At 44.2% G+C, this 14742-nt stretch overlaps 6 pseudogenes; all 6 read left to right on the top strand.

Annotated features, from left to right (window-relative positions):
* Positions 1–2165: 2165 nt before the first annotated feature.
* Positions 2166–2274, top strand: LOC144829765 (5S ribosomal RNA; annotated as a pseudogene).
* A 1106-nt stretch (positions 2275–3380) lies between these two features.
* On the top strand, positions 3381–3489 carry LOC144829856 (5S ribosomal RNA; annotated as a pseudogene).
* Positions 3490–3588: 99 nt separating this feature from the next.
* On the top strand, positions 3589–3707 carry LOC144829729 (5S ribosomal RNA; annotated as a pseudogene).
* Positions 3708–4020: 313 nt separating this feature from the next.
* LOC144829801 (5S ribosomal RNA) lies at positions 4021–4139 on the top strand (annotated as a pseudogene).
* Positions 4140–12891: 8752 nt separating this feature from the next.
* LOC144830022 (5S ribosomal RNA) lies at positions 12892–13010 on the top strand (annotated as a pseudogene).
* Positions 13011–13291: 281 nt separating this feature from the next.
* Positions 13292–13409, top strand: LOC144829991 (5S ribosomal RNA; annotated as a pseudogene).
* Positions 13410–14742: the final 1333 nt, after the last annotated feature.

The raw sequence follows: 14742 nt of genomic DNA, 5'->3' as shown, positions 1-14742 counted from the left end.
GCTTTCACCAGAACTCCTTGAAGCGCCATTTACCTTTTTCACAAATGTTAAGAGCAAAAAGTATCACTTCTGATGAAAACATCACAGGGAAACGCATAACAGAAATGGGAACTAGATTCCGCGAAAGGGGTTACCCACATACCATCATTAAACAAGCAGAAACTCGTGTTTCGTTGATCTCTCGAGAGGAGGCATTGAAAAGAACCACTAAACCTCGTGACACCAGGATGGTGCTTGTATCTAAGTTCTCAACGCTCAGCACTATGTATAAAAAAATCATCTTAAAACACTGGCCGATCAGAACCAGATTTCAAAGAACTGTTCGTAGATCCTCCTATTTTCGCATATACGTGAAACAACAACATCAAAGAAATATTAGCTAAAGAAACACCAGAATCAAGTGATGCAAAAGGCACTCGCCCCTGTATTAATTGCAATAACTGCCACAACGTGATTAAAGGAAACAATATTACTCACCCTATGAAAGGTTACAACATCAAGTTAAAAGTGAATGCTACATGCGATTCGTCTAATCTGATATATCTACTAAAATGCCCATGTGGAAAGATCTACATAGGGAAGAAAGAAAGGAAAATAAAAATCCGCCTTATTGAACACAAATCAAATATACGGACTAGAAATGAAAAATCGAACATTGCCATACATTTTATGGAGCAAAAACACAGTATAGCTCAATTGAAATACATGGTACTGGAATTCATCCAGAAACGTGATGGAAAGGACAACAATAAAACTTTATTGCAGTGTGAAATCTCATGGATTTATCGACTTCAAGGAATGAAGCCCTTCGGGCTTAATGATAGGACTGAATTTAGTTGTTTCATTTAAAACTGTTATCTTTACCACAGTTTTGAGGCTCACTGATGCTGTTTATTCTTTATTGTGGCCCTTATTACTCGCAAGTCACTTGTATTGTTCACATCACTCGGTCGTTTCACTTTATTCTCGTTACACCCCCAATATGGCCGCGAGCCGCGCTTTAGTCCTTTGTTTACGTTTTTGAGCTTACGTAAACCATTGAGCCAATCTGGGCTCTTTTTAAACCTCACGTAATTCACCGCGGTCACTTCCACATTCGTCTTCCGGACACTGAACACCCGGTATCGAGACCACGAACCCTCTGAGATAATGTAAGTCGGTTTATCGCCGCCTTGTCACTATATGTTAGGCGTTACCCTTTGGGGACTCCCACTTGTTAACTTATTTTACTTTTCGTTTCCAGCATTGTTACCGTTAGAACCTTCGACACTCCATCCTGTGAGTTTATCTCTTATTTACTTCCGTTTTGATCAGCCGTTTTTTCACTAATCACTCGTTGCACTTAACACACGTACCTGATCCGCTTCACTTGCATGAGGTCACATCACATTATGTTCTTTCCACTATTGTCAGATTCAGTGATATTGTGATATGTTCGTAATTACATACTATTGAATGCTATATCCTTTTGGTTTTAGAGCTCCTAGAAAAAGGGCTTGGGAGCCCGAAATGCATCGGAGCAATAAGATAATGTCGATCAGAGGTTATGATTTATCCACATATATTCTGTATGAAACACTTCATTTTGATATGATGAAAATATCACGAAATGTCACTTTTTGAAAAATAAACGAACGCAACTACTCTAAAACTCAGGAGTCTTCTGTGAAGAACCCACGGTGTGCCCTGTTCAGGGATGCACTCATATTTTCTGTGTGCACTTACTTGCCATGCCTAAGGCCATACCACACTACAAGGACAAGATCTCGGAAGTTAGGCAGGGTCGGACCTGATTAGCAGCTGGATGGGAGTCCGCCTGGGAATACCAGGAGATATAGGCGTTTTTTTTTTGTTTTGCTTTAGTTGAATGAGGGTGGCTTGTCTCACTTACTATGGAAGGCACTAAAGTAGAATGAAAAAAGCTAAGAGCCCCAAGGTCAGTGTTTTTAATGCTTATGGACATACCACCATGAAAGCACTTGATCCTTCTGATGCCAAAAGTTGAGCAGGGTTAGGCCTGGTTAGAACCTGGATGGAAGACAACCTGGGAATAGCAAGAGATGTAGGCTTTTTTGTTTTGCTTTAGGTGAATGAAGGTGGCTTATCTTGCTTACTTTGGACAGCACTGAAGTAGAATAAAAAAAGCTAAGAGGCCCAAATTCTGTGCCTAAGTCCATACCAGCCTGAAATCACCTGATCTCAGACGTTAAGCAGGGTCGGGCCTGATTAGTACCTGGATGGGACACCGCCTGGGAATACCAGGTGATGTAGACTTTATTTTTGCTTTACGTGAATGAGGGTGGCTGGTCTCACTTACTATGGACAGCACTGAAGTAGAATGAAAAAAACGAAGAGCCCCAAAGTCAGTGCTCTGTATGCCTATGGCCATACCACCCTAAAAGCACCTGATCCCGTCATATTTCAGAAGTTAAGCAGGTTTGGGCCTTGTTAGTTTTGAGAAAGGGAGTGTGTATTCCTTGAAAGTTCAGAATTATACTTATTTGGATGAATATCCGTTCTTTCAGATTGGGTCTTGTTAGTACCTGGATCGGAGACCGCCCGGGAATTCCAGGTGCTGTAGGCATTTTTTGTATTTTTGTATTTTGCTTTAGGTAAATGAGGGTGGCTTGTCTCGCTTACTTTGGACAGCACTAAAGTAGATTGAAAAAAGCTAGGAACCCCAAAGTCAGTGTTTTTAATGCCTATGGACATACAACCATGAAAGCACCTGATGCTTCTGATGTCAACAGTTGAGCAGGATTAGACCTGGTTAGTACCTGGATGGGAAACCGCCTGGGAAGATTAGGTGCAGTAGGCTTTTTTTTGTTTTTTTTGTTTTGCTTTCAGTGAATGAGGGTGGTTTGTCTTGCTTACTGCGGACAGCACTGAAGTAGAATGAAAATAGATCAAATTCAGTGTTATTCATGCCTAAGGCCATAGCACCCTGAAAGCACCTGATCTCAAACTTTAAGCAGGGTCAGGCCTGGTTAGTACCTGGATGGAAGACCGCTTGGGAATACCAGGAGATGTAGGCTTTTCTGTTTTTTTTGTTTTGCTTTAGTTGAATGAGCGTGGCTTGTCTCGCTTACTATGGACAGCAATGAAGTAGAATGAAAAAAGCTAAGAGCCCCAAAGTCAGAGCTTTTGATGCCTATGGACATACCACCATGTAAGCACCTGATCCTTCTGATGTCAAAAGTTGAGCAGGTTTAGGCTTGGTTAGTACCTGGATGGGAGACCGCTTGGGAATAGCAAGAGATGTAGGCTTTTTTTTTTTTTTGTTTTACTTTAATTGAATGAGGGTGGCTTGTCTCGCTTACTTTGGACAACACTGAAGTAGAATGAAAAAAGGTAAGAGCCCCAAATTCTGTGCTATTCATGCCTGAGTCCATACCAACCTGAAAGCACCTGATCTCAGACGTTAAGCAGAGTCGGGCCTGGTGGGTACCTGGAAGGGATACCACCTGGGAATACCAGGTGATGTAGGCTTTTTTTCCTTTAGGTGAATGAGGGTGGCTTGTCTCACTTACCATGGACAGCACTGAAGTAGAATGAAAAAAAAAGAGCCCCAAAGTCAGTGCTCTTAATGCCTATGGCCATACTACCCTGAAAACACCTGATCCCATCATATTTCAGAAATTAAGCAGGTTTGGGCGTTGTTAGTACCTGGTTGGGAGACCGCCTGGGAATCCCAGATGCTGTAGGCTTTTTTTTAGTTTTGCTTTAGGTTAATTTAATTGGCTTCTCTTGCTTACTATGGCCAGCACTGAAGTAGAATGAAAAAAGCTAAGACCCCCAAATTCACTGCTATTCATGCCTAAGCCCATACCACACTGCAAGCACCTTAAGCAGGGTTGGGCCTGGTTAGTACCTGGATGTGAGACTGCCTGGGAATACCAGGTGCTGTATGCTTTTTTGTTTTTTTGATTTAGGTGAATGAGGGCGGCTTGTCTCGCTTTCTGTGGCCAGCACTGAAATAGAAAGAAAAAAACTAAGAGCCCCAAAGTCATTGCTCTACATGCCTACGGCCATGACACCCTCAAAACACCTGATCTCGTCTGATCTCAGAAGGAAAGCAGGGTCGAACCAGGTTAGTAACTGGATTGGAGATCGCCTGGGAATACCAGGTGCTGTATGGTTATTGTTTTTTTTGTTGTTTTAATTTAGGTGAATGACAGTGGTTTATCTTGCTTACTATAGCCAGCACTGAAGTAGAATGAAAAAGCTAAGAGCCCCAATGTAAGTGCTCATCATGCCTATAGCCATACCTCCATGAAAGCTCCTGCTCTCTTCTGATCTCATAAGTTAAGTAGGCTCGGGCCTGGTAAGTACCTGTATGGGAGACCACTTGGGAATACCAGTGTTAGATTTGGGGGGGTGTAGTTGGCAGAGGTAGGTACCTTTGACCAAATAGGGACCTTTGAGTCAAGTCAGGGTAAGGGGTACACTCCTAAAATAACCCCTGCTCACCCCCTTGGTAGCTTGGCACGAGCAGGCACGCTTATCTCAGAGGCAGTGTGTAAAGCATTTGTGAACACATACAGGAATACAGTGACAACACTACAGATGGACACCACACAGGTTGTATTATAAAAATAAGTATTTTTATATAGACTTAACACAAGGCCAAACAACAAAAATCCACAATACTGTAGTTATGATATGCTCAAAAATAGGTTGTTCACTTAAAATCAGTCTCTAGCAACAGATAACTCCAACATGAGTTATCACAACGTCGTGACAAGAGAAATCCCAAAGTACGGCGCCGACTGCAAGGTGCTCGGCATCGGGCCAGAGTCAAACAGACCTTGGAAAAGCGATGAAAAACAAAGACAGCTCATGGTGTCGGGGAGGTGCAGCTTCATTGGTGCTGCGCGGCGTTGGTTCCTTACGACTCCAGGAGAAGTGTACACTCGATTCCTTACTGCAGCGCAGGGGAGGTGACACGACGGTTCCTTACTGCATCCGGGAGGTGAAGTCCCAATGGTGCCGAACCCACGGTTCCTTACGATGTTGTGCTGTTGATGGATTCTCGGTCACCCGCGTCGAGGATCGATTCCCGGATGTCGATATCAGCTTCGGAGTCAATGTGGCCCAGCAGCAGGCATTGGGACCACTGCACAAGTCGGAGCAGCTCTCACGGCTTCAGGCAAGTTACGCATCGCTCGCTGGCATCGATGTGGCGTGGCGGCCGGCGTCGGGTCTACGGTGCAAGTTGGAGCAGTGCTCACGGCTTCGGTGCAGAAGACGGCGTCGCTCGCCGGCGTCGCAATTTCCTTCTGCAGCAGCTAAAATCGAAGTTCTAGATGCAGGCAAGCAGAAGGGGTGACGTCTTGTATCCCTGAGATAATGCTGGTGGGGTGTACCTGATTGAGAACTCTGCGCTCAGGGACCCAGCGCCGACCGGATTGCCTGCCCCTCCCCCAGGTGTACGGGGGCTACAAACACCTCTTGCGCTTCCCGCTTCGCGCTGCTGCTGGGGTGTACCTGACTGGCCGGTCAATACAGGGACTGAGGAGGCCGAATTGGACATAAGAACTCTGGTAATGTTTTAACTCGTCAGTCAATAACTACTTCTGTGACAACTCCTAATTGTTGATTCATAGTATGTTTACATGCTTTTTCCATCTGTATTTTAAGTAGTTTTAAATCATACTCTGTAGTGCTTTTCTCTTCCTACATTGGTGTGAACCTTTTGATCGGAATTATGGGCAAAACCATTCCCCCAACCACACGCCCCATCAGACGCCAAACAGCCGTCTCAACAACACCACTCCCAAGCCTAACCGCAATAGACAAAATGCTTCAAAAGACTATAGGGGTGGTAGCTTCGGCCATAGAAAACACTGAAAGGCGTCTCTCGTTGACACCTGCTATGCTTCCTAATATGCCACCTGGGAATGCTTCTCTAGCCACAGCTAACTCTCCGGATTCGCTGTTAGCAACCTCCTTTGCGGACCTTCCGTGCGCTCAGATAGAGTCAGAGGTAGGCTCTCGTAGTAATTCTCCTCCCCCTCTGGCCCGCCAGGTAGTTAACAAGCCATCCAAGACCTGCCCTAGAAAAAAGAAGTCTAACCCACAAAACAAAGCTGTTAGGCCCACTACACCTGCCTCAGACATTCCACAGCCAGATGCAGGGCCTTCTTTTTCCACTTTAGCTCCTCCTCTGTGGGCTACCCACTTAATAATTGATTTGCAAGCCCAAATGGAACAACTTATCAAATCTCAGTTTAAAACCCCGATGAGTAGAATTGATAAAGTTGTGTCCATGTTAAATACTAAAAGTGGTGTAACCCCCCAGCCAACAACGCCGACTGGGAATATTTCCCCGACTCTGGACATAGGCAATGCTAAACAGATAATCCAAGACCGAAGTCAAGGTGTAGGACCTCGATCAGATAAACGGGAACAAGGGCCAGGTCCATCTTCTATGACCAATTGTCCTGCTGGACCTACCAATTCCTGCCCTTCTATTCTCCCAAGCGGACACTCAGGCATAGCGGGTCCTCGCACCAGTATCCTGACACCGACCTCAACGGGGATGAATAAACAGTTGCCAATCCGAGGAATGGTACCCCATAAGTCTGAACCTAACCCGCCAGTCAACACCCCCAAACAACCACTACCCTCCATCCAGCTACCTCCAGAGGCTTTACCTTACAGGGTGGTACTCTCTGGAGTTCCGCCATTTGCAGAAGAGCGAGGTGAAACGTTCACCGAGCTAAAGAACAAAATCATTTACTGGTTGAATAAATGCAGACCACTAACAAATTCAGGTCAAGGTGAAATACTATTTGCCAGAAGAGTTAGTTGGATAGGGAATAATACTAAAGACATCGGCGGGGATTGCGTGATCATTAATTTTAGAGATCCTGGCGTAGTTAATCATATACTAGAATGGGGCGGACCTTGTCATCAAGGCCCAATTACCCCCTTCACGTAGGGTATCTTCTGTGCATTGCCCTTAAATATTTGGATGGCACGTCAGCGGTGATATTCAACATCTATCTGCGCCCCACTCCCCACTCCAGGGGGTCACCCCTGATTGAGGATATTGACGAACTTCTTGCACTGTACCCCGCTCCTACACACAGAATATTGGGTGGTGATTTTAATTGCCATTTCGAACCATTGGTGGGGATCTCGTCTGCAACTGCAGAGGAGGACTCTATCTGGCATATCCAGGAGTGCTCAATGTATCCAGCTAAGCGCCTGACTCCATTGACGCTGCAGATATATAAGCTTTTAGTCTCCCATTCCCTTAGAGCTTGCAACGGCAGACTGTCTGCTGATTTCCCAGGGAAGCCCACTTATAATAGAGGGGGGAAAACTATGACCATTGACTACATTATGGTCAATGTCGAATTGTGGTCCCAAATTAAGACCTTCTCTGTAATTGAGAGAGTGGATAGTGACCACAATCTCCTGTCTCTAGAACTCCATTTAGCCTTGGGCAGTAAACCTGGAGTGGGGGAGTACGATCCTTACTCAAACCCCAATCTAATCACTGTGGCAGGAGGCAGACGTATTAAATGGGCTAAGTTTGCACTGGCATCGGATAAAGTATCTGAGCTCTACCAACTAGTTGCCTCGTCCTTTGCAGAGGCTTTCTTTCTGCCGGTCACTTATGTTTGCTCCTACTTGCGGGCATTTGAGCTCATCCACTCTAATTTAATCACCTCCCTAGCCGATTTTTTCTATACCCCAGCTCACGGGAGGGCCCGGCAAAGATCTCAGGAGCAGTGGTTTAACAAATCATGTAGGGAGGCTAAACGTGCCCTTGTTAGGGAGGTTAAAACTGGCTCAGTCAAGAGTATAAGAGGGGCCAGACTCGCTTACAAAAGCATTACAGTGGAGTCCAAATCAGAATGGGAGGCCCGTAGATGGGATAACATAAAAGATGCCCTTGATGGACGTGATTACAGGGCTTTTTGGAACTTGGTCAGATCTGTTTCGTCCGAGGGGTCGAGTGCTATAACACCTAATTTGAGTTAAGATGTGTGGATAGCGCACTTAAACCCCTCTTCGCGCATACCAATACTATGACCACAGCAGACTTAGTTACACCTGCTCCAGATACAAAGGTTACTACTGACCCGGATTACTACCCAGTAACCCTGCAGGAAACTCAGGGAGCCCTTAAAAGTCTGGCCACAGGGAAAGCCCCCGGACTGGACCGCATACCGGGAGACCTGTTTCTGAGGGAGCAGAAGGTGTGGGTCCCCTACATGTGCCTATATTTTAATGCCATACTCCTGGGTATGGAAATTCCTCTAACTTGGCTGGGCGCGGAGATTATTCCCATCCATAAAAAGGCATCCCCCCTGGACCCGGTAAACTACCGCCCCATTAGTCGTATTGACGTCTTGCAGAAATTAATGGCCCGCATTCTTCTATCAAGGTTGCAGTGTTGAATGGACGAGCATCACATCCTGACCTCCCTACAAGCGGGTTTTCGTGCCAAAGTTTCTAACATTGACCAACTGTTTAGATTACAGATGGTATTCTGGAAGACGGTGACTTTGGGGGCCGGTAGTTTGTAGTTGATCTTTGTAGATCTTCGATCTGCATTTGACCTGGTCCAGAGGGAGAAGCTATGGGCCATTTTGTTGAAGATGGGTGTTCCAGCCTATTTGTGCCATTTATTTAAACGTCTACACCAGGGCACCTATGCAAGAGTGAGGTACGGGAGGAATGGGGATCTTTCGGCCGCCTTCCTGGTGGAAAAGGGAGTGAGGCAGGGTGCGTGTTGGCCCCCACGCTCTTCTCGCTTTTTCTTAATGGGTTGATCAAACATCTTCTGGACGCGCGGGACTTAGACTCTCCCAGCTTCGCAGCCCGAAAGATACCAGCCCTGATGTTTGCTGGCATACCCTTCTGTTAGCAAAATCTTCAACAGGTATTCAGCGAACATTGGAGGCTTTCTGCTCCTTTTGTAGACTAAGAATCCTGGAGATCAACCTGTCCAAACCCAAATTTATGTGTTTTAATTCTAAACTGCCCAACTATCCCCTTCCCCATATGAATGGCACGGTCCTTGAAAGAGTCTCTACTTTTGAATTTTTAGGGGTAACGCTGAATAATAAGATGGAATGGGGGACCCATATAGCCAAGGCAAATATGAAGCTGGCCCAAGCAGCGGGAGGTATTCTAAAGGTACACAATGAGTGCACATCCAAAATCATGGGACCTCCAGTAGAAATCTATAAAGCACAAGCAAGAGGTGGGGCGCTCTACGGCGTAGAGCTATGGGGCCACGCCAACGCCTCTTCGCTCTCTATCTCTGAGAATAGTTTCATCAGGCATCTGTTGAGACTCCCACAGAGCACACCGCTGATCCCACTACGCCTTGACTTGGGTCTGGTCCCCATACACAAAGTTATCCCTAACCGTCCTCTATTGTACTGGAGGAGACTCTGGTCCACACCTGAGCTTTTAAGCTATCGGGAGGAACTTAGTCACCTATTGACGCTAAGGGGTGTGGGAAAAATCCCTTGGTTAAAGCATGTTAAAGACCTATGCCTTGCCTTGGGGAAGGGAGATCTGTGGCTCGCTCCTGCACCCTCTTCTGCCACGACTCCCAAGTGGGCGCTGGTCACAGCACTTAACCATTTCCGATTGGAACAGATGGCACTAAGACCATCTTTGGGTAGGCTGACAAGCAGCTTCCTCGAAGTCAAGGATAGGTACCAATTTGAGAAACTCTTGGACGACATTCAGCCCCCACTGGCGAAGAAATTGAATGTCCAATTTAGACAGTGATCTCTCCCAGTGAGGGCAGTAACAAACAAGTGGTCAACGGCTCATCATTCATCTAGCCTATGTCCGGGGTGTGAACACGCCGAAGAGACAGATCTGCACGTTCTGCTCTTCTGCCCTCATACTCCACGGCCAGAGCCAAATGGATCCTACAGTTATGCAAGTCCAAGGGTTTCAGGGATCACAGGGTTGTGTTTAGATTGTTGAAATATGATTCTTCCCCGTTGACTGTGTTTGCGACCTCCAGATACTTGTTTTCTATGTGGTGCTCTAGAGGAGCCAAACTCAAGGAGCAAGCTGCTTTAACTGTTTAACTGTCTAGTACCCCTCTACATTTACTAGGGAATTTTAATACTATTCTGAGTGGCCTGCTTTTATTAGTTTTTACTATTTCAAACACTATTTATTGTTCTAAGCGTATTGTTTATCATGTACACTATGTATTGCTGCTCACTGGTGATCAATTGGTTGTCCTATGTAATTATGTATTTTTCGCTTTTATGGTTTTTAACCGATAATAAAGCTTTTTGACTGACTGACTGAATCCCTGAGATCTCAGGCAGGAGGCAAGCTCAAGTTCAAGCCCATGGAGATCTTCCTCGAGATGATAAAAGCACACTCTGTCCTTTTTCTCCTTTCTTTGGCAATGAAGCAACCACTGCAGGCCAACCCCAACAACACGCAGCATAGGGGTAGTCTCCTCCTTTTGTTTCCCGGTTCTTCTCCTCAGCAAAGGTTTGTCTTGATTCTCAGAAGTGATCTAAAGTTCTGGGGTCTGGGTCCCCTCTTTTATACTTCAAAATCAAAATCCTTTGTCTCTGAAGGCAGAGAGTGTCTGTACCTAACCCAAACCAGTTCTGGTCAGTCCTGGGGCACTTTATTTACAGGACTCCTTCTCTTTCTTTGACAGTGTAGGTCAGGGACATCAGACACACCACAGGAGGTGGAGCCAGCATTGTGGAAGGCAAGCACAGCCCTATTCAGGTCCCAGGTGCTCCCCTCCCACCACTCTATATGCAGATGGGTCTATTCAGCCCTGTGCTGACTAACCCTGTCTCCTGGAATCTCCCAGCCCCTGCCACTCACACTCCAGACAAGGAATACACAACTTAGCAGAAGCAGGTTTGGATAGTTAGGTAAGAAAAGACCTAGGCCTAGATGTATCAAGATTCCATTTTGCGAATCTTAAATAGCGATTTTTAGCGAATCGCTATTTAGAATTCGCAAAATGGAATGTATGTAAAAAATCGCTTTTTTTAGCGATTCCTTTTTATTCCTTATTTGCGAATTCGCATTTTGCGAATTCGCAATTAAGGAATAAGTTCCAATGCATTCCTATGGGCCAGGAGGCCCATAGGAATGATTGTTTAGGAATTCTCAAATTGCGAATTCGCAATTTGCTAATCGCAATTTGAGAATTATTTCAAGGGTGCAGGGGTGTCTCAAAGACACCCTGCTGCACCCCTGAAATGTACATGTGTGTGCATATGGTGCACATACATGCCCTAAGGGCATGTGTGTGCGTCACATGCCACCCTAAAAAATGTCAATTATTGCATTTTTAAATGATTTCGTAAATTAACATCAACTACAATTTGGTGGTAATTTGCGAATTCTTAAACATAATTCGCAATGTAAAAATGCTACATACATTGCATTTAAGGAATCGCAAAAATAGCGATTCCTTAAATGCTATAGCAAAATAAGGAATCGCAAATTTTTGCGATTCCTTATTTTGCTAATTTCTCATACATCCCAAAAGATGCAAAATGTCCGTTTACGATTCGTAAAGGCCGAAATTCTGCGAATTTCGGCCTTAACGAAACGCAAAAGGCTTGATACATCTAGGCCCTACTTTCTAAAAGTGGTATTTTCAAACACAGAATGTTAAAACTTCACTAAAAGATGTATTTTATCATTCTGAGTTCAGGCATACTAAACTCAAATTTCTACCTGGTTCCCTGAGTCAGTTAGGATTATAAGATGTTATATTCAAACTGCCCATTCTGGCCTAAGGGGAACAGGTAGCCTTGCAATAGTGAAATACGTAAATGGCTACAATTCACTATCAGGAAATGCCACACACATCAGGGCATGTCCTGTCTTTTACCTACAATGCACCTTGCCCTTGGTTCTACCTTAGGGGTGACTAATATGTATAAAAGGGAAGGTTTAGGGACTGGCAAGTGGGTGCACTTGCCAAGTCAACATGGCAGTACCAGATGGCACACAGGCTCTGCTCTGAAATGGCAGGCCTGAGACACACTTTACAAGCTGCTCCGGTGGGTGGCACAATCGGTGCTGCAAGCCCACCAGCAGCATTTGATTTACAAGCCCCGGGCACAGGCAGTGCACTGTACTAAGGTCTGACAAGTAAAACAAACAAGCCAATCATGGAGTCACTAATCCATAGATCAATTTATCATGGAGAGAGCATATGCACTTTAGCACTGATCGGCAGTGGTAAAGTGCCCAGAGTCATAAAACCAACAAAAACAGGTCAGACAAAAAACAGGAGAAAGGCAAAAAGTTCAGGGATGATCTTGCAAAAAGGGCCAAGTCCAACAACCAGGTGCTGTATGTTTTTTGTTTTTTTGTTTTTTTAATTTAGGTGAATGAGGGTGGTTTGTCTCACGTACTATGGTCAGCACTGAAGTGGAATGAAAAACCTAAGAGCCCCAAAGTAGGTGCTCTTCATGCCTATGGCTATACCTCAATGAAAGCACCTGATCTCAGAAGTTAAGCAGGGCCAGGCCTGGTTAGTACCTGGATGGGACACCGCCTCGGAATATCAGGTGCTAAATGTTTTTAGTTTTTTGTTTGTTTTGCTCCAGGTGAATGAGGATGGCTTGTCTCGCTTACTATGGACAGCACTGAAGTAGAATGAAAAAAGTAAGAGCTACAATGTTAGTGCTCCTAATGCCTATGGCCATACCATCGAGAAAGCAGCTGATCCTGTCAAAAGTTAAGCAGGGATGGGCCTGGTTGGTACCTGGATTTGAGACCGCCGGGGGGCACTAGGTGCTGTAGGCTTTTTTATTTTGGTGAATGAGGGTGGCTTGTCTTGCTTTCTGTGGTCAGCAATGAAATAGAATTAAAAAACATAAGAGCCCCAAAGTAGGTGCTCTTCATGCCTATGGAAATACCTCCTTGAAAGCACCTGATCTCATTTGATCTCAGAAGTTAAGCAGGCTGGGGCCAGATAAGTACCTGGATAGGAGACTGCCTCGGAATAGCAGGTGCTGTATGGTTTTTGTTTTTTGGTTGTTTTGCTCTAGGTGAATGAGGGTGGCTTGTCTTGCACTTGACAGCACTGAAGCAGAATGAAAAAAGCTAAGTACCGGAAAGTCAGTGCTCATCATGCCTATGGTATACCACCCTGAAAGCACCTGACCTTGTTAATCTCAGACGTTAAGCAGGGTTGGGCCTGGTTAATAGCTGGATGTAAGACCCTCTGGTAATACCAGGTGCTGTAGGCCTCTTGTTTTTTGAATTAGGTGACTGAGGGTGCCCCAAAGTCATTGCTCTTCATGCCTTTGGCCATTCCACCCTGAAACCACCTGATCTCGTCTGATCTCAGAAGGTAAGCAGGGTGGACCAGGTTAGTACCTGGATTGGAGACCGCTTGGGAATACCAGGTGCTGTATGGTTATTGTTTTTGTTGTGTTTTTAATTTAGGTGAATGACAGTGGTTGGTCGCGCTTACTATGGCCAGCACTGAAGTAGAATGAAAAAAGCTAAGAGCCCCAAAGTAAGTGCTCTTCATGCCTATGGCCATACCTCCCTGAAAGCTCCTGCTCTCTTCTAATCTCAGAAGTTAAGTAGGCATGGGCCTGGTAAGTACCTGTATTATAGACCACCTAGGAATACCAGGTGCGGTATGCTTTTTGCTTTTTGTTCGTATTGCTTTAGGTGAATGGGGGTGGCTTGTCTCGCTTACTATGGCCAGTACTGAAGTACAATGAAAAAAGCTAAGAGCCCTAAAGTCAGTGCTCTTCATGGCTGCAGCCATACCACCATCAAAGCACCTGACCTCGTTAATCTCAGAAGTTAAGCTAGTTGATATTCTTACATAGAACATGAATGGCCTTAGTTTCAAGAGTCGCAGACAGAAAATTATGGAGTACCTAAAACAAAAGACAGGGAAATAATACTACTACAGAAAATACACCTATTAAAGGAAGAAGGGGCCGACATAATCAGTCAACAAAGATGGGTGGATACATAAGTATGTATGGACCAAGATTGTTGTATTCAGGGGGTGGCGATTCTCTTTAAGAAATCATTTTGAGTAAGGATAGAAGCAATAGACAAAGACACAAAAGAGAGATGGGTAATCATGAAAGTCAGAATACATGGTACGCAGACAGAATATCGAGTTGGAAATGTTGACTTACACAAAAAAGTTGGAAATATTGTGACAGAAATTTCGACAGCAAGATCATCGTGGACAAGAATATCGACTTTAAGGTAAGAAATATTGTTTTAAAAATATTGAAGGCATTAATATCGTTTGCAAAAATATAGCTGTTTAAAATATAGATTTTTTATTTAATTAGTGTTATGTATTTTAGTATGTATTTTAAATGTATGTGATGTTTTTTGTGTTTTTAATATATGTGTTACATTTTTTGTAGTTATCAATTTTATTTTAATTCAATTTTGCATTTTTTAGTTTCGTAGCTGGTTGTGGGTTTATAGGGGAATAGGATGGGAATTAATTTAAATATAATAAATGTATGGTACGTAGTAATATTTATTTAATTTACATTTTATAGTGTTAATTGTGGGAAGTAATTTATTATTAATTATTTATCAATTGATTGTGACTTAATATTAATGAATTGGTAATTAATTATGGTAATGGTGTTATTTTTTAGGAGCAGGTTGTGGGGTTTATAGGGGTAAAGCATGGGAAATAATTAAATTATCATAAATTAGTGATGTTTTAAATGTATTAATATTTATTTAATTTGGATTTTA

The sequence above is a fragment of the Lissotriton helveticus genome, chromosome 4_1 (assembly GCF_964261635.1).
Source record: "Lissotriton helveticus chromosome 4_1, aLisHel1.1, whole genome shotgun sequence".
Classification (NCBI taxonomy): Eukaryota; Metazoa; Chordata; class Amphibia; order Caudata; family Salamandridae; genus Lissotriton; species Lissotriton helveticus.
The sequence above is the reverse complement of the archived record's forward strand: the minus strand, read 5'-3'. Positions and strand labels throughout refer to the sequence as shown.